The sequence below is a fragment of the Panthera tigris genome, chromosome B1 (assembly GCF_018350195.1).
Source record: "Panthera tigris isolate Pti1 chromosome B1, P.tigris_Pti1_mat1.1, whole genome shotgun sequence".
NCBI lineage: Eukaryota > Metazoa > Chordata > Mammalia > Carnivora > Felidae > Panthera > Panthera tigris.
In genome coordinates, this window is record NC_056663.1 from 149187542 (window position 1) to 149201202 (window position 13661).

Here is a 13661-nt window from a genome sequence, read left to right on the forward strand (position 1 = left end):
TAACACAACTTAAAGCAAAACGAAGGTAAGTGATATACAGCTAGAGAATTTAATGCCAGCAAAGAATAGTTTGATAATTTAGAAAGAGATTTGGCTTAAAAAATGTAAAGATAACAAGAGAAGCACTTGCTGAACAAGAGGCAGAAGTTGAGTTCCCAGATGCCATTAATTAAGAAGATCACTGTGGAAAAAGAATATCTACCTGAACAGGTTCCTAATGCAGATTAAAGTGTCGTATTCTGGAAGAAAAATGCCACAGAGAACATTTATTAGTAAGGAAGGGAAACAGGCACCAGGATTTAAGGCAAGAAGGAATAGGCTAACTCTGCTGTTTTGTGCAAATGCAGTTGGGTTAATGATCAGGACTGACCTTACCTATGAAGCTGCTAAGCAAACCCCTTGAGCCTTGAAGGGAGAAAATAAACACCAGCTGCGAATCTTTTGGTTGTACAACAAGAAAGCCTGGTCAGTGAAACCCCTTATTCTGGATTGGTTCCATTGATGCTTTGTCCCTGAAGTCAGAAAGTACTTTGCCAGTAAGGGATTGTCTTTTAAAGTTCTTTTGATATTGGACAATGCCCTTGGCCACCCAGAACCCTATGAGTTCAGTACAAAAGGCATCAAAGTGGGCTACTTGCCCCCAAACACAACGTCTCCAATTCAGCCTCTAGATCAGGGAGTCATAAGGACCTTTAAGGCTCATTACACCTGGTACTCTAATGAAAAGATTATTACTGTTATAGAAGAGAACCTTGACAGAACATCATGAAAGCCTGGAAGGATTATAGCATTGAAGATATTGTTACAGAAAAAGCAACGAGAGCCATCAAGCCTAAACAGTAAATTCCTACTGGAGAAAAGTGTGTGTAGATACAGTACATGACTTCACAGGATTTATGACAGAGCCAATCAAGGAAATTAAGAAAAAGACTGTAGGGGGCGCCTGGGTGGCTCAGTTGGTTAAGTGTCTGACTCTTGATTTTGGCTCGGGTCATGATCTCACAGTCTGTGAGATCAAGCCCCACCTGGGGCTCTGTGCTGACAGCACGGAGCCTGCTTGGGATTCTTTCTGTCTCTCTCTGCCCCTTTCCGAACTCGTGTATGCACGCACACTCTCTCTCTATCAAAATAAATATTTTTTTAAAAATGTGATTTTAGATATGGTTGAAAAGGACAGGATGGGGGATGTAATAGGTTTCAAGGTACAGATTTTGGAGAAATTCAGGAGCTAATAGATACCACACAAGAGGAATTAACAGAAAATGACTTAATGGAGGAGAGTGCTTCCAGAACAGTGCCAGATTGATGTGGAAGAAGATGTAGAAGAAGCACATACAGAAAATAAATTTGACCTTAGACAATCAAGCAGAAAGGTTCTGATTATTCAAGACTGCTTTTGACTTCTTTTACTTACAAAATGGACCCTTCTATGATACGGGCACTGAAACTAAAGGAAATTGTGGAAGGATTGGTACCATGTAAAGACATATTTAGAGAAATGAAAAAGCAAAAAAGTCAGACAAATCATGATGTATTTCCATAAAGTTACACTGAGTGTGGTTTTATCTCTTGCCTACTCTTTCCCCTCCTCCACCTCTGCTACCCTAAGATAGCAAGACCACCCCTCTTCCTCCCTCATATTCATTGTGAAGATGACAATGATGAAGACCCTTATGATCTGCTTCCACTTAATGACTAGTAAATGATCACCATCCTGTATAGTTAATAAATTGATTTGTTGTATATGAGTGTGTCTTCATATGAAAAATGAGTAACTGTACAGCAAGAACTGTATGAGAGATTTTTGTGTCATTGTCATTATCATTTGTCTCATTGTATTCATTGTACTCATTGTGTAGAACATCATGTGCAAGACTCATAGACGTGGATAGCCTATCCTTACATAGGCACGAAGTGAATATTTAATGTAAAATTAATGTGTTTTCTGATTGTTGTATATGTTTTTGCTTTCAAAGAATTGCATTACTTGTACAGTATGCCCCCCCCCATCATTGGAGAAACTGTTTATCAGCTTCTCATTACCAGTAAGTGTTTTTTTTAGAAAATGTAACAATGTTTCCATTACTGTGTAGGTGGATGACTATAGTATATATGCCATAAAAATTTTGTAAAGATTTATTCATTAGTGTATAAGCTAGGCTACCAAGAACTGATTGAATCAGTTACCCTAGGCTTCCAAAACAGTCCTATTGCTGCTGCTTTGTTTTCAGTACATGGATTGTTAAAACTATAAATAAATATGGATTCTTTTTTACATTTTTTCATTTTTAATGTATAGTGTTGGTAATACATATAACATCTACAGTGTTTCGTATCATGATAGACAATATTGATATAGATACTGACAGATGATTCATCTTGTAAAGAGCTGATGATAATTTACAGTATCAAATACAGTACAGTACCGTAAATGCATTTTCCTTATTAATAACATTTTCTGTACCTCACTTCATTTTGAGAATACAGCATATAATACATTAAACATACAAACATTATTGGTAAAGCTTCCAATTAAGAGTAGGCTATTATTACTTGAGGTTTTTTTGAGCCAGAGTTATACACAGATTTAAAAAAAAATTTTTTTTTAATGTTTATTTATTTCTGAGACAGAGAGAGACAGAGCATGAGTGGGAGAGGGGAAGAGAGAGAGAGGGAGACACAGAATCAGAAGCAGGCTCCAGGCTCTGAGCTGTCAGCACAGAGCCTGATGCGGGGTTTGGACTCACAAACCATGAGATCATGACCTGAGCCGAAGTCGGACTCTCAACCAACTGAGCCACCCAGGCGCCCCTATACACAGAACTTTGCCTGTGCGGAAGGTTAGTGCCCCTAACCTAACATTGCTTAAGGGTCAACTGCATTTCTTTTTGATTGAGCTTCAATAGTTTGTCTCTTTTGGAGAGTATGTTTGTAACTTAGTGATTTAATTTAGTTGCATAAAATTGTTTGTAATTTTCCCTGAATACCCTTTTTTTTTTATTTAAAAAATTTTTAATGTTTATTTTTGAGAGAGAGAGACAGAGTGTGAGTGGGGGAGGGGCAGAGAGAGAGAGGGAGACACAGAATCCGAAGCAGGCTCCAGGCTCTGAGCTATCAGCACAGAGCCTGACACGGGGCTCAAACTCACAAACCGGAAGATCATGACCTGAGTTGAAGTCAGACACCTAACCCATTGAGCCACCCAAGCACCCCTGAATACCCTTTCTTATGTCTGTAGAATTTGAAATGATGTTCCTTCACCCATTTCTGTTATTGATAATTTTTCTGTCTTCTCTATTTCCCTGTTCATTCTGGCTAAAAGTTTATCGATTTTATTTAATTTTGAAAAGAATCAGCTTTTAGTTTAATTGATTTTCCATATTATTTTTTCTGTTTTGTACCTCAGTGATTTCTGTTCTTTTTGGGATTTTCCTTCTGCTTGCTTTGATATTAATTTGCTTTTCTTGGGGCACCTGGGTGGCTCAGTTGGTTGAACGTTTGAATTCGGCTTAGGTCATGATCTCACAGCTCGTGAGTTCAAGCCCCATGTCGGGCTCTGTGCTGACAGCTTGGAGCCTGGAGCCTGCTTCAGATTCTGTATGGAGCCTGCTTCGGATTGTGTGCCTCCCTCTCTTTCTGCCCCAACTCACTTGTATTCTGTCTCTGTCTCTCTCAAAAATAAATAAACATTAAAACAACAACAAAAAAAACCTTTTAATTTGCTTTTCTTTTTCTAATTTCTTTTTTTTATTAAGTTTTTTACTTAAATTCAAGTATAGTTAACATACAGTGTTATATTAGTTTCGGGTGCACAGTATAGTGATCCAACAATTCTATTCATTTCTCAGTGCTCATCAGGATAAGTGTACTCTTTAATCCCTATCACTTACTTCACCCGTCTCCCCATCCCACCTCCCTTCTGGTAACCATCAGTTTGTTCTCCATAGTCTCCTTTGTTTTGTTTCTTAAATTCCACATGAGTGATACCATATGGTATTTGTCTTTCTCTGTCTTATTCTGCTTAACATTATACTCTAGCTTCATCCATGTTGTAGGAAATGGCATGATTTCATTTTTCATGGTTGAGTAATATCCCATTATATTTATGTACCACATCTTTATCCATTCATCTATCCATAGACATTTGGGGTGCTTCCATAATTTGGCTATTGTAAATAATGCTGCAAGAAACATAGAGGTGCATGAATTCCTTTGAATTAGTGTTTTTGTATTTTATGGGTAAATACCTGGTAGTGTGATTACCAGATCATAGAGTAGTTCTATTTTTACTTTTTTGAGGAACCTCCATACTGTTCTCCATAGTAGTTGCACCAGTTTGCATTCCCACAAACAGTGCACAGGGTTTCTTTTTCTCCACATCCTCACCAACACTTGATATTTCTTGGTTTTTGATTTTAGCTATTCTGACAGGTGTGAGGTGATATTTCATTGTGGTTTTCTTTGCATTCCTGATAGTTTTCTTTGCATTTTGCTGATGATAAGTGATGTTGAGCATCTTTTCATGTGTCTGTTAACCATCTGTGTGTTGTCTTTGGAGAAATGTCTGTTAATGTCCTCTGCCCATTTTTTAATTGGATTGTTTTTGGGTGTTGGGTTATATAAGTTATTTATATATTTTAGATATTAGCCCTTTGTCATATATGTCATTTGCAAATATCTTGTCCCACCCAGTAGGTTGCTTTTTAGTTTTGTTGATTATTTCCTTCACTGTGCAAAAGCTTTTTATTTTGTTGTAGTTCCAGTAGTTTATATTTGCTTTTATTTCCCTTGCCTCAGGAGACAGATCTAGAAGAATGTTCGTACAACTGATGTCAGAAACATTACTGCCTATACTCTCTTCTAGGATTTTTATAGTTTCAGGTCTCACATTTAGTTCTTTAATCCACTTTGAATTTATTTTTGTATATGGTATAAGAAAGTGGTCCAGTTTCATTGTTTTGCATGTTGCTGTCCAGTTTTCCCAACACATTTTATTGAAGAGACTGTCTTTTTCCCATTGTATATTCTTCCCTCTTTTGTTGAAGATTAACTGATAAAATAATTGTGAGTTTACTTTTGGGTTTTCTGTTCTATTCCTTTGATCTGTGTGTTTTTGTGCCAGTACCATACTGTTTGATTACTGCAGCTTTGTAAAACAACTTGGAAGTCTGGAATTTTTTTTCCTATTTCAGGATTGCTTTGGCTTTTCAGGGTCTTTTGTGGTTCCATACAAATTTTAGGATTGTTTGTTCTAGTTCTGTGAAAAATGCAGTTGGTATTTTGATAGGGAATCTAAATCTGTAGATTGCTTTGGGGAGTATAGACATTTTAACAGTATTTGTTCTTTCAATCCAGGACTATGGGATGTCTTTGACTAATTTCAGTTTCTTTCATCAGTGTTTTATACTTGTCAGAGTACAGTTCTTTCACCTCTGGTTAAGTTTATTCCTAGGTATTTTATTATTTTTGGTGCAGTTATAAATGGGATTATTTTTCTTAATTTTTCTTTCTAGTGCTTCATTATTGGTATATAGAAATGCAACAGATTTCTGTATATCAATTTTGTATTCTGAGATTTTACAGAATTCATTTATCAGTTCTAATAGTTTTTTGGTGAAGTCTTTAGGGTTTTCTGTGTATAGTATGATGTCATCTGCAAATAGTGAAAGTTTTACTTCTTACCAATCTGAATGCCTTTTATTTCTTTTGTTGTCTGATTGCTGTGGCTATGACTTTTAGTACTATGTTGAATAAAAGTGGTCAGAGTGGATATCCTTGTCTTATCCCATCAAATAAGATGTTCACTGTGGGTTTTGGATATAAGGCCTTTAGTATGTTAAGTGAGTTAAGTGTGTTGTGTTTATTATGTTACATATGTTCCTTCCAGATGTAGTTTGTTTATCATGAATGGATGTTGTGTTTTGTTAAATGCTTTTTCTGCATCTGTTGAAATGATCATTTGGTTTTTATCCTTTCTTTGTTGATGTGATGTTCTTTTTCTTAGAGTAGAAGTTGAGATCCTTGATTTTTGAGACCTTTATTCTTTAGTAATATGCGCATTTCATGCTTAAAATGTCCCTCTAAACACTACAGTGTACGTGTCTCACAGATATGTCTTTGTTTTCATTCAGTTCAGAAAATTTTATAACTTTTTTTTCTTACTTTTTTGACTCATAGGTCATTTAGAAGTGTTATTATTTGACTTCAAATACTGAGAGATTTTTCAGAGATTTTTCTGTCGTTGATCTCTAATTTAATTCTTCTGCTGTCAGTGGATACAACTTTTTATGACCTATTTATTTTTGTGTTTTCCTACAAAGATTGATCTACCTTGTCATTGTTCTGTGTGCATTTGAAAAGAATGTGTATTCTGTTATGGTTGGATTGTCCTATCCATGTCAGTTAGGTCAAATTGATAGTGTTTTTCAAGTATTCTATATCATTACTGATTTTCTGTCTAGTCTTTATACCAATTATTGAAAAAGGGGTGTTGTCATTTTGTGTTTGAACATTTCTCATTTCAGTTTTTGCTTTGCGTAGTTTGAACCTCTATTATTAGTGCATAAGCCTTTAGAGTTGTTCTGTGCTCTTAATATCCTGACCCTTTTATCATTATGAAACGGCCTTCTTTATCCTGATAGTTTTCTTTGCTCTAAAATGTATTTGTCAAGGGGCACCTGGGTTGCTCAGTCGGTTAAGCATCTGACTTCAGCTCAGGTCATGATCTCACCATTTGTGGGTTCAAGCCCCATGTCAGGCTCTGTACTGACAGCTCAGAGCCTGGAGCCTGCTTTGGATTCTGTGTCTCCCTCTCTCTCTGCCCCTCCCCTGTTTGTGCTCTCTCTCTCAAAAATAAATAAACACACCCACAAAAAAATTTTTAAATAACTAAATAAAAATAAAATGTATTTGTCAATATTAATACAACCAATCCAGTTTTCTCTTGATTTTAGGTAGCATGGTCTGTCTTTTTATACTCTTTTATTCTTGTTTATGTATTTAAATTTGGCTTCTTGTAGATACAATATAGTTGGGTTTTTGTTTTTATTCAGTCTTCCAATCTTTGTCTTTTAATTGGAGTGTTAACACCATTTACATTTATATTTATTCACATATTTGTCATTTCTGGTATTCTCTATTCCTTTGTGTAAGTTAAATTTCCAGTTAGTATAGTATTCTGTCTGCCTGAGGATTTAGTGTAATATTTCTTTCTGTGAAGGTCTGCCAGCAATGAATTCTTTCAACTTTTATATGTCTAGAAAAGTCTTTATACTTTCTTATTTGTAATTGAATATAGAATTCCAGATTGACAATTTTTTTTTACTTTCAGTGCTTTAATAATGTTGGGTCACTGTTTAATTTGTTGTGCTTCCTGGGAGAAAGTCAGCTGTCATTCTTTCTTCTGTAAATAATGTGCCCTGTTTTTCCTTGATTACTTTTAATATTTTCTCTTCATCTTGTTTTAAACAATTATGATATGCCTTCTTGTAGTTTTCATATTTCTTATTCTTGAATTTGTTTACATTGTGGTCTGTGAGTTGATTGTATTCCTGGAAAAATTTTGGCCATTAGTTCTTTAAACATATATATATTTTTTTAATGTTTATTTATTTTTGAGACAGAGCATGAACGGGGGAGGGTCAGAGAGAGAGGGAGACACAGAATCGGAAGCAGGCTCCAGGCTCTGAGCCATCAGCCCAGAGCCCGACGCGGGGCTCGAACTCACGGAGTATGAGATCATGACCTGAGCTGAAGTCAGACGCTCAACCGACTGAGCCACCCAGGCGCCCCTCTTTAAACATATTTTTATCTCTCTTTTTCCCCAATCTCTTTCAGGGACTCTAATTTCACGTATATTAGGCCAAGTGAAGTTGTCCAACAATTCACTTATGCTCTGGGGTTTTGGTGTTTTTTTCCAATCTGTTTCATTTTGGAAAATTTCTTTTGTATCTTTAAGTTCACTTCTGCAGAGTTGAGTTATTAATTCCATCCAGTGTATTTTTTCATCTTAGATTTAGTGGTTTTCATCCCTAGAAGTTTTGCTGCTCATGCTTTCCCTTGCCTTCTTGAGCATATGAATTATATTTATAATTATTTCAGTGTATTAATCTACAAAGTCTATCATCTGTGTCATTCCTGTCTGTCGTATTGTCAATTTTATTATTCATTATGAGTTGTATTTCTCTACTTTGCATAACTGGTAATTTTTTAATGTATGCCAGACATTGTGAATTTTACCTTTTTGGGTGCTGCATTTATTTTGAATTCTTTTAAATATTCTTGAGCTTTGTTGACAGACATAGTTAAATTACTTGAAAACAGTTTTATTTTTTCAAAGCTTGCTTTTAAGCCTTGTTAGGTGAGATTAGAGGAGACTTGAGTCTGAGGCTGATTTTTCCCCACTGTTAATATAAAATCCTTCTGAGCATTCTATCCAAATTTTCCACTTGGCTGGAGAAGAACACAAAGTATTTCTGGGTCTGTTTAAACAACCTTCCTTGTTTCACCAACTCTTTTCAGGTAGTTCTTTCTAGCTTGGGGCTGTTTCCTCATATACATTTGCTGATCTTACTCAGCCAGAGACTCAAGACTTCTACAGATCTCTCTTCTCTTTGTGCATCTCTCTGCTTTCAAATTTTAGCTTTCTTGAATTCACAGTCCTGTGTCTTCAATTCAGGGAGATTACCAAGCTCTGTTTGGGTTCCTCTTCCTGCACTGCAGCCTGGAAACTCTCTTGGCAATAGCTAGGGCATTCATAAAGCTCCCCCATTTGCTTTTCTTCTCTGAGATTACTGTCCTGAGTTGCCTGTTGTTTAGTGTCTGAAAATTTGTTGTTTCACTTATATTGTCAAGTTTTCAGTTGTTTAAGGCAAGCAGAAGATAAATCTGGTCCTGTTACTTCACCATAGCCAGAAGTGGAAGTCTTAATGTATTTATTATGTATCTCTTATATGCCATTCTTTTTCATGCTTTTCTTTTTTCCTGTCATAGAATGCCTCTCCTTTTTTGATTATTTTTTTAACTCCTGTTAAGTCTTCAGAATTCAACATGGATGAAGCTCATCTGGGAAGCTTCCCATGACCTACGCTGATAGAAATAATTACCCCCTCTTCCATATTTCATGTTTCCTTAGTTTCCAGTACTTCTTTATATAGTACTTAATAATGAATTATTTGATTCATTTTGCTAGGTATTTCATATATTTTATCTTACTTAATTTAATCCTCATAGTATCTATATGAGGTTGTTATTATTATGGCCCCTACACAGTGCCAGTGCCTGGCTTGAGATAGATATTTTAATCAATTTATGAATGCGTGACGAAGATAATTGAAATAACATCCAGAAGAAATTGATTAGAGTGTTGAGGGGGACTCAAAATGATGTCGTGTTTGGAATTGTTTAAGGAACTGGAGATGTTTAGCCTGGAGAAAGAAGACTGTGGAACCTGAATACCATCTTCAAATGTTTGGAGGGCTGTCACATTGAAGAGGGATTAGAGGAGTTCCCTTTGGCCCCAAGGAGGTAAAATTAGGAATAGTGGGTGAAAATTGTAGGAAGATATCATACCATCATAAAAAGGAGAATCTTTAGTGAATAAGGCTCTCTAAGAGTAGAGTAGATAGCCTTGATAATTTCTTTCTGCTGGACACTTTCACTGATACGTTAGGTATCCACTTAATAGAATAAGCTATAACATAACAGTGCTGGATGTGAGGTTATACTCTAGGCTCTTTAAATCCCATCTGTGCACTTATTAACAGTATGAACTTCATAGAATTAAGTGTCAATTACCGAGTACCCTGACATTGCCTAGGACAAAATAGGTATTTAATTAGTACCCTTCCTCTTGGTGGTCAAACATTGAAAACATAGGTGATTTAGGTGACTGCTGAGAATCTGTCTGAGAATTTATGATTCTTTGAAAAACTTTGGTTTATATATCTTTGTGTTATCCTTTTGTCTGTATTACAACCACATTTGTGTCGTGGCTATTCATTATTTACCTAAGTAATCTTAAAAATAATACATGAGAACAAGTCTGAGATAAAAAAAAAAAACATTTTTTAAGTAGTTCCTGTGACTCTGAATATAGAAAAAAGAATTCAGGTTCTCTGCTAGGTAGCGCATAAACGTGTTGTTCTTGTTCTTATGTGCCAATTCATTTCATTAAATTAGCAAGTTGTTTTTGTGTGTCTATAGTATGTCAGACCCTGTTGACCACTGAAAAAACAATAGTAAATAAAGCAAACGCCCTGCCTTAAGGAAGCTACAATCTCCTAGGAAAAATAGAAAAGTAGTGAAAATACATTGTGGTAAATGTTGTAATAGATTGAATGTAGGATGTCATGGATGCACATAAAAGATGTCCAACACTGTATTGAAGAAGTTTAGTGGTGTTGTGGGACACATCATGGTGGAAAATCATGTATAAGCTGAGACCGGAGGATGAGTAGGAATTTTTCAGGAATAAAATATTGAGGAAGAGGAATGCCCCAGAAAAATGTCTATTGGCCAAAGACAGCATACCACGTTTGTGGAACTAAAAACCTTTAGTATTCCTGGAACATGGAGTTTGATGGAGGAGTGACTAAAGATAAGACTAGAGAGCCAAACAGAGACTGGATTATGAATGGCCTTGTGGCTAATATTAGTATCTGGACTTAATCAAAGGGAAATAGGAAACCACTGGAATTTTTAAACTAGGAGAATAATTTGACCAGATTTGTATTACAGAAAGATTAGTCATGTCAGTAGGAAGTTAATAGGTTATATGTAAAACAGAAAAATCAAGAAATAGAAGTAGAAACATATTATTGAAAAAAAGGGGTGTAAATATTAGAAGAAACAAAAAAATTCAGATTGGTTGCCTTCAGTGTATAGAATTCTGGGTAAGGAAGAGTTAGGTCAGGGAACTGAGGTTTTTTTTTTCTTTTTTTCTTTTTCTTTTTTATTTTTTTAATTTATTTTTGTTTTTTGAGATAGAGTGTGAGCAGGCGAGTGGCAGAGAGAGAGGGAGACAGAATCTGAAGCAAGCTCCAGGCTCTGAGCTCCAGGCTCTGAGCTCCAGGCTCTGAGCTGTCCGCACAGAGCTCGATGTGGGGCTTGAACTCACAGACTGCAAGATCATGACCTGAGCCAAAGTCAGACGCTTAATCAACTGAGCCACCCAGGTACCCCAGAAACATTTGACTTTCTTAATCAACTTGCAGTGTGGCATAGTATGGATGCCATAGTATGGATGCTTGGGTGCCTGGGTGGCTCAGTTGGTTGAGCATCTGACTTTGGCTCAAGTCATGATCTCACGGTTCATGAGTTCGAGCCCCACATTGGACTCATAGAACCCACTTCAGATCCTCTGTCCCCCTCTACCCCTCTCCCACTTGTGATCTCTCTCAAAACTAAATAAACATTAAAAAAAAAAAAGTATGAATGCCAAGGCCAGACTGTCTGGATTGAAACTTATATCCACTATTTTTAAAGTACTTAAATTAAATTACTTAATTTCTCTGTGCTTAAGTTTTCCTCTCTGTATAAATGGGAATATGATAGAACTTACAGAATTTTTGTGAGGATTAAATTAGTTAATACAAGTAAAACATTAAAACAATGTGGCGCATAATAAACACTCAATGTTAGCAGTTTTTCCTACATGTCAGCACTGTTTAGGTATTGATATACAAGAATAGACATATTTACTGTCATATTGGTGGAGGGATTTAAATGTTGCTTTTACTAATCAAGAGAACAAGCAGACAAAAAAATCAGAATGAGTATAGAGGTCTTCAACATGGTTATTAAAATTACTATAATGCACGTGTAAAGAATGCTGTTTCTAACCAACTGTAAAACAACAACCAATGTCATTTTCCTACTGTAGAGGGAAACGAACCACAAGAGAGTCAACAATAGAGAACGAACTGAGGGTTGATGAAGGGTGGTGGATGGGTGATATGTATTAAGGACAGCACTTGTGATGATCAATTGGGTGTTGTATGTAAGTGATAAATCACTGAATTCTACTCCTGAAACCAATGTTGCACGCTATGTTAACTAACTAAATAAAAAAAGAACACATGGAACATTTGCAAAATTGACTAAAAAAATTCTCAAATATTAAAAAATGAAATCATATAGATTGTAATTTCTTTTCACAATGCATTCAGGCTAGAAGTTAACATAAGAGATAAATAGAATATTCCCCATGTAATTAGAAATTTTAAAATAAACTTCAGATTAACCTGTAAATCAAAAAAGAATCATAATTAAAACCAGAAAATAATCATGAAGTACTATGTATCAAAATTTGGAATGCTCTTTAAGATCAGTTAAAGTTTTACATGTATATTTTAGGAAAGAAAACCTGAAAACTGATGAGTTATTATTTTAGGAAATTAGGAAAAAACAAAATAGAAGACATCAGCCAAGGGCTAGCCCTATTCATGTTAACTTTTTCCTGCACATTAAGGATATGAAACTACACGAGCTTCAGTATACTGCAGGACAGTTATTTGGTATACTTTGGGAAAAGTTTGGCATTAGATAGTAAAGTTATCCCTGCATTTCCTCTCCTAGATTTATGCTATATATATTTATAGAAACTGCTGTATACACTTGTGTTTCATGAGACATATGTAAGAATGTTTATAGTCTCGGGCACCTGGGTGGCTCAGTCGGTTAAGCGTCTAACTTTGGCTCAGGTCATGATCTCACGATTCTCTCTGCCCTTTCCCTGCTTGCTCTCTCTCTTTCTGTCTCTCAAAAATAAATAAACATTAAAAAAAAAAAGTAATGTTCATAGCTCACTATAACTGTCCAAAACTATAGAATAGCAGGGGTGCGTAGGTGGCTCAGGTGGAAGAGCATGCAGCTCTTGATCTTGGGGTTGTGAGTTTGAGCCCCATGTTAGGTGTAGAGATTACTAAAAAAATAAATAAATAATCATGCTACAAAGCTATAGAATGGTTAAATTATGGTGTGTTATTACAGTAGGATAGTATAATACAATAGACTAAAACAACTGAAAACTAATAGCTTACATGCATTGATAATAAATAAATCTCATAAATTCAATTTCATTCAAAAGAGGGATGACACAGAAGACACCATTCAAAATGCTCCCTTTTATGTGAATTTCCAAAACAGACAAAACTTAAGTATATTGTTTAGGGGAACACAAATAAGGTTGGCAAGACTATATAATACACTATTCCATACATACTATAGTAGGTGTTCAGCAAATATTTGATGAATAATAATAATAATAATAGTTTTGATCTCTGAAATAAATGGTAAGTACTGATTTAAAAAGAAAAGTCTAGGTTTTATTATATTTTGTAGGAATATGGAAGGAAATGACAGCTTGTGTTTATAAAGTTTCTTCTGACTAGACAAGAAACCCCTTTTCAGACTTGTATATTGAATATAAATAGCTAAAATATGAAAATTAATCAAACATCTGTATACTAAACAAACATACATTAAACTAGCGTGTATGTTGTGAATTCCAAAAGAAGTATTTGTAAACCAAAGGGTTCATTTATTTATACTGAACTCATCCTTCCAATGATTTTTGTCAGAATCCACTAGAATGTACATTATCTTCAGTAACTTAATCATCAAGTTTATCACTGTTCTTTCAGATAAACTTTCTTTTTTGG

At 35.3% G+C, this 13661-nt stretch overlaps 1 protein-coding gene across 2 annotated transcripts in view; it reads left to right on the plus strand.

Moving 5' to 3' along the window:
* UBA6 (ubiquitin like modifier activating enzyme 6) overlaps positions 1–13661 on the plus strand; it is a 90012-nt gene that overhangs the window by 12458 nt on the left and 63893 nt on the right. The window contains exon 3 of one of the 2 annotated variants that reach the window (XM_042984425.1): positions 9408–9525. The exons of the other annotated variant lie outside the window; for it this stretch is intronic. The gene's annotated coding sequence lies outside the window, so the exon portion shown is untranslated. The remainder of the gene's footprint in view (positions 1–9407; positions 9526–13661) is intronic. 2 annotated transcript variants of the gene reach the window in all.